Here is a 6,000-nt window from a genome sequence, read left to right on the forward strand (position 1 = left end):
ACTAAAGACTTGTATTGAGTGTCCATTAACTGCTCACTCACAACTTCATCTGGTCCTCCCAACCCTTTGAGAAAGCAGATTCATATCCCTACCTTATAGATGAAGAGTCTGAGCTCCAGAGAGCTCGATTGGCCCGTCCAGGGAAGGTAGTAATGAAGTAGAGAGCCGAGATTCAAACCTCCTCTCTGCCTGTGGAGTCCAGTGTTCTGCCCCAGCACACTGTCTCATCAGTAGGTCTGTCTCGTGTGCCTGTGTTCAGGCCTCTCCAGGTGACCTATGGTTGACATTCAGCTTCCAGGTTACAAAACAGCATGTACCACACTAAACTTCTTTTCCCAAAGCAATTGTCCCTTCAAATCCATTTTCTTGTTCAATCCTCACTTTAAGGGGGAAAAGACAGATTTATTGTACCCATTCTGCAGATGGAGAAACTGATACTCAGAGAAGCAAAATGATTCACTGAAGGTCAGAGAGCTAGTAAGTACCAAGGCCAGGACCTGAGCACTTCAGTCTCCTGGGGCTACTTCATGGGTTCCCACCATTATATCAAATTTGTTTTTCCCTTCACTCCTCAGATTGGGGACCAAAACATATTTGCAATTAAATATATATGGCTTCAAGAAATTGAATAATCTTACCAAAACTGGAGGATGGGAAACCTGGGCCCTAGAAACCTAGCTTGCTTACTTCTCTTCAGAGCTAAGCTTCTTGCCTCCCTACGTGTGGGTTCCAGAAATGGGCAAAGCAGTCAGAGTAAGGGTGTTGGGCTGGGTGTCCAGGATGCTTGGATCTCTAGACTGCTCACATTAGAGAGTTCTTCAGGCCCTGTCTTAGTTATAGAAGGCATTGATTCCCTTAACAAATGTTTACTGAGCACCTACTATATACCACCTATTAATAAGCAGTAGGGTATGACAAAAACTAAGACGCAGCCTCTGTTCTCAAGAGACTATCTTTTTTTTTTTAAGGTTTTATTTATTTATTTGTCAGAGAGAGCAAGAGAGAGAGCACGAATGGGGGGGGCAGTGAGGAGCAGAGGGAAAAGCTGAGCGGGGAGCCCGAGGCAGGACTCAATCCCAGGACCCCGGGATCACAACCCTAGCCAAAGGCAGATGCTTAACCGCCTGAGCCACCCAGGTGTCCAACAAGAGACTATCTTGTTGAGAGTTGGGGGTAGTTAGACATACCAAGTGCTAAATGCCACAAGATAAGCACCCAGAGAAAGGAGTGTGGGAGCGGCGTCAGGGAAGCACCACAGGGAACAGCCTTGAAGGATTTACAATGGTGGAAGGGCATTTTAGGAAGAACCCAGCGGGGCAAGGACATCGAGTATGAAAATACCAAGCGTTCTGCTTTGTCTAGTTCACAAGTGAAGTCAGGATTCCGCACCAGAAACAAAAGATCATTCTGGGTGCTTTATGTAAACAGATACTTAACAAGGTGCTATGAACTGAATTGTGCTCCCCCATTCCTACGTTGAGGCCCGAACCCTCAAAGTGAATGTATTTAGAGGGGCACCTGGGTGGCTCAGATGGTTAAGCATCTGCCTTCAGCTCAGGTCATGGTCTCAGGGTCCTGGGATCGAGCCCTCTGTTGGGCCCTGTGTTGGGCTCCCTGCTCCGTGGGGAGTCTGTTTCTCCCTCTCTCTCTGCCCCCCCCCCCGCTCATGTTCTCTCTCTCTCTGTCTCAAATGAATAAATGGAATCTTTATTTTTAAAAAATAGTGAATGTATTTAGAGATGACCTTTTAGGAGGTCATTAATTCTGCAGAGACAGGCCCTGTGAACACAGTGAGAAGGCAGCCACCTGCAAGCCAGGAGAGACTCACCCGCACACACCCATGCTCTACCCTGACCTTGGGCTTTTAGCCTCCAGAACTAAGACAATAAATGTCTGTCGTTGAAGCCACTTGGTCTATGGTATTTTGTTATGGCAGCCCAAGCAGACTAGGACAACAGGGAAATAGGCACTTGCAGAATTGTTAGATGGTGGGGCGCCCGGGTGGCTCAGTGGGTTAAGCGTCTGCCTTCGGCTCAGGTCATGATCCCAGGGTCCTGGGATCGAGCCCTGCATTGGGCTCCCTGCTCGGTGGGGAGTCTGCTTCCCCTTCTACCTTTCCCCCTGGCTCATGCTCTCTCTCATAAAGAAATAAGTAAAATCTTTAAAAAAAAATGTTAGGTGGACTGGAAGAACAGACTTTATAATGAAGCCCCAGAAATGAGCCTCCAGGAGGAAAGGCTACCTCTGCCCCAGTCAGGTAGGGAGAATGATGAAGCTACCACTGGAATGAAGGTCATGGACGCAACCCTGTAGCCCCACAGGAATCAGCACCCAGCTTCTACTCCTGCCACAGACGCTGAACACGGGGTGCACCTTGTTCCCAGGACCTGGCCTGCCAGCAGAAATAGAGCAGGAAGAGCGTGGCCTCATCTCCCTTGAATTTCCAAATCCCGAATGAATGCACTTTGCATCTGGACCCCTAGCTGCAAGGGAGGCTAAGAGATGAGTTTTTTGGCTTTCTAACCTCTGTAGTACAGGAAAGTACCTAGAAGGAGGTGGGAATGGATGCTGCAGGCCAGTCCATCTTGTCCAGCGCACTGGGGCAAGGGTGGTGGAAGTTAACACTGGAAAGCTACACTGGGGTTAGACTTTGAAAGCGTGTTGAATGAGTTTGGAGTAGGGGACAGAGCAAGACTGGGCAGCTGCCAAGATTACCCAGGGCTCGGAAAGCTAATTGAGTGCTCTGGAAAGCTGAGAGCTCTGGAGTGTGCATAAGAATCACTGGGGGATTATAAATTCCGATTATTGGGAGGACCCAGGAATCTGTATTTCTAATAGGCAAATCCTGTCCCAGGGCCCCTTCTTCCATGATTCTGATGCCTATGGAACCTCAGGCTTTCAGGAACATTGTCCTGGGGCAGGAGCTCTGATGGGGCAAATCCACATAGTACTGTGAGCTCTGCAAAAGTTCGATTTGTCAGGGGCACAATGAGCCAAATTAGCTCCTTCCTCTCCTTCCTGAGAGCTGGTTCGGAAGATTGGAGGCTTGAACCCTGAAAAATGCCAGTGAGGTGGGGGTGCAGGGGGAGGTGCTCTGCTGGAACCCAGGAGTCTAGGGATTTAAGCCCCACCCACCACCACCAGCACCCCAGAAGACTAGGTGGTCCATCAGCAACAATTACAAGCACTTCTCATAGCTGTGACTCACTGTGTCCTCTCTTCCCACCCTGGCCCTGGTGTTCAGGACCCTTGGGACCCTACGTTGATTGCAGAGGTGAGAGAGCACCTTAAACCTTGGGGAGTTTAAGGATTTGATAGACAAGGGGCAAGGTCAAACAGAAAGAGGGGACAGGAGAGGAAGAGAGGAGAGGACTGGCACCACCATCCAGAGTGGCCTTAAGTCCCCACCGGAAGGCAGTGTTGTCCGTAGCCCACACTGAATTGCAACACAAAATAATCTGTTAAAATAGACTGTTCCTGGGGCGCCTGGGTGGCTCAGTCTTTAAGCGTCTGCCTTCGGCTCAGGTCATGGTCCCAGAGTCCTGGGATTGAGCCCCGCATTAGGCTCCTTGCTCAGTGGGGAGCCTGCTTCTCCCTCTCCCACTCCCCCTGCTTGTGTTCCTTCTCTCGCTGTTTCTCTCTCTATCAAATAAATAAATAAAATCTTTAAAAAAATAAAATAAAATAAACTGTTCCTTTTCTTTCTCAGTCATTTTGTTTTCCTGGTTCTTATGCCCCAGGCCCAGCCCCCAAGCCCCCAGTTCTGAAGGCAAGCCTTGGCCTTCTCTTGGCCACACTCCCCAACCAGCCCCACATCTCTGGGGAGGGCCAAGTCTGCGGGGCTAGGCAGCCTGGGCTGAGGACCTTTCCTCCTTCCCAGGGGTCCCCTTCCACACCCAGCTCCAGACACCCAGGGCCCCCCTGAGAAGCTTCTGCAGCCCTACTTAGCCAGGACCCCCTGCGCCTGCCTCCTCGGGCTGGTTCTCCCAGGAGAAGAACAGGCTTTCAGGCTGGGGGAGGGAGTCAGCCCACCCCCAACCCCAGTTATCACCACAAAGCAAAGTCCAGGGAAAGGGGGGGGGGTGTTAGAGAGCCAGGTCCTTGCTAGTAAATCAAAGTTGGTTTCCCAGATGGAGCTGCAGGCGCTTTGATTTCTCAAGCCGCCCCCTCCCCCTCTGCCTCCCCTCACCCCCAGCTCCATGGTTTCAATTCCTCCCTGAAAAGCACTGGGGCCTCCTTTCAAACCAGCCCAGCTCCTCCAACTCCCAACTACAGCTTAAGTTACAGGAAAGAGAAAGGGGAGGGGGTGAGGTGGCCCAGCCTGGAGGAAAATGAGAGAAATTCTGGGAGAAGTAAAGGGGACCAGGGAGAGTGAAAAGAAAGGAAGAATGAGGGAAAAGAGAGAGCAAGTTAGGAGATGGGGTGCGGCCAGTAGCAGAAAGACGCGCTCTGCTGGAGCAGCAGGGAACCCCACTGGGGAAGCAAACCTATCTTGCTCATCCTTCCCCAAGCGAGCATCCCCCACCCCCATCACCCCTGAGGACTCCTCTGCATCTGCAAGCCTATGATTCAGGCTCTCCCATTCCTCTCTTCTTGGCATTAGGTCCTAGAAGATTCCAGGAGACAAAATATCTGACTCATTCACTCCCAGAGATGCTTATTTCCAGGACCAAGAAGGCAGGAGTCATCCCCAAGAACCTCACTAACCAAACTCAACACTGATTTTCCAGCTTTGTTTCCCCCAGTCTGCTCTGAGCAGCCCACACCTTTGCTCTTGCTTGGCCTAGGCCTGGGCTAATTAAAGTCCTTAATTAACAGATCATCTGTTATATCTGTTTAATCCTTTTATGGCCCATTTTGCAATCCAGAGAACTTGGGGAAGGGTGCTAGAGAGATAAAGGGCCTAAGAGCTGTACTCTGCTAAGTCGTTCCCCCCCCTAACCCCCGCTCTGTCCCCAGAGCCAGGGAGCAGCCTTGGAACTTGGCAGGGAATGGGGCGAAGTGCACCAAAACGGACCTACAAGTGGGCAGGAAGTGGGGGCTCTGGGAGTCCTAGACCTGATTATTCTGAGGCCCATTTCTAAGGGCTGGTTCCCTGAGAGCTAAATGGAGGATAAAGTTCAGGAAGAGGAAATTCGGCATCTCACCTGAAGGCAGATTCCAGGTCTTGGTGGCCAGGCTCGGGAGAGAGGAGGAAAAGGAAGATTCTTGCACAGCAGAGAAAGATACCTTGTGGGCTAGGGGAGGCGTAGCCAAGTAGATTCTCTAAAGGCTCAAACCTGTTTTCCCCATTGAGAGTATTTTTGCTTAGAGAATAAAACCTTTGAGATTCAAAGTATCTGAAATTAAGTTCTCTTCCTCAGTCCTTCCCTCCTGAACAGATACACACCACTGACCCTTTAGGATGGAGGGAACTCAGTGCTTCGGGAGGGAAAGAACACTGACCCAGGATTGAGGAAACGAATAAAGGATGTGTAACTTTGCTAGGGGGGGGATGATTCCTCTGGAAGGCAGGGGTTCTAATGGGAAAGAAGCAAGGAGACAGGGATGCATGCAATTACCTGAACTCTTTCCCTTGAAAATGAAAGGCCAGCGGCGCCTGGGTGGCTCTGTCGTTAAGTGTCTGCCTTCAGCTCAGGTCATGATCCCAGAGTCCTGGGATCGAGCCCCGCATTGGGCTCCCCACTCCCCGGGAAGCCTGCTTCTCCCTCTCCCACTCCCCCTGCTTGTGTTCCCTCTCTCGCTGTGTCTCTCTCTGTCAAATAAGTAAATAAAATCTTTAAAAAAAAAAAAAGAAAGAAAGAAAATGAAAGGCCAGAGACATGAGGATTTTTGTGTAAGAGTGGGGAGCCCTGGGCAAAGCCCCTTAGCCATGAGAAGTTCCCTGTGCTGTCTCTGAGCATGCCCATGGTGTGCTGGATATTGCAGACTAGGCTGTCTTTTCACTTATCTGCAAGACTTTTGAGCATCAAGGACAGTTTCCATGATCCAAACATATGA

This window comes from Neomonachus schauinslandi, chromosome 15 (assembly GCF_002201575.2).
Source record: "Neomonachus schauinslandi chromosome 15, ASM220157v2, whole genome shotgun sequence".
Taxonomy (NCBI): Eukaryota; Metazoa; Chordata; class Mammalia; order Carnivora; family Phocidae; genus Neomonachus; species Neomonachus schauinslandi.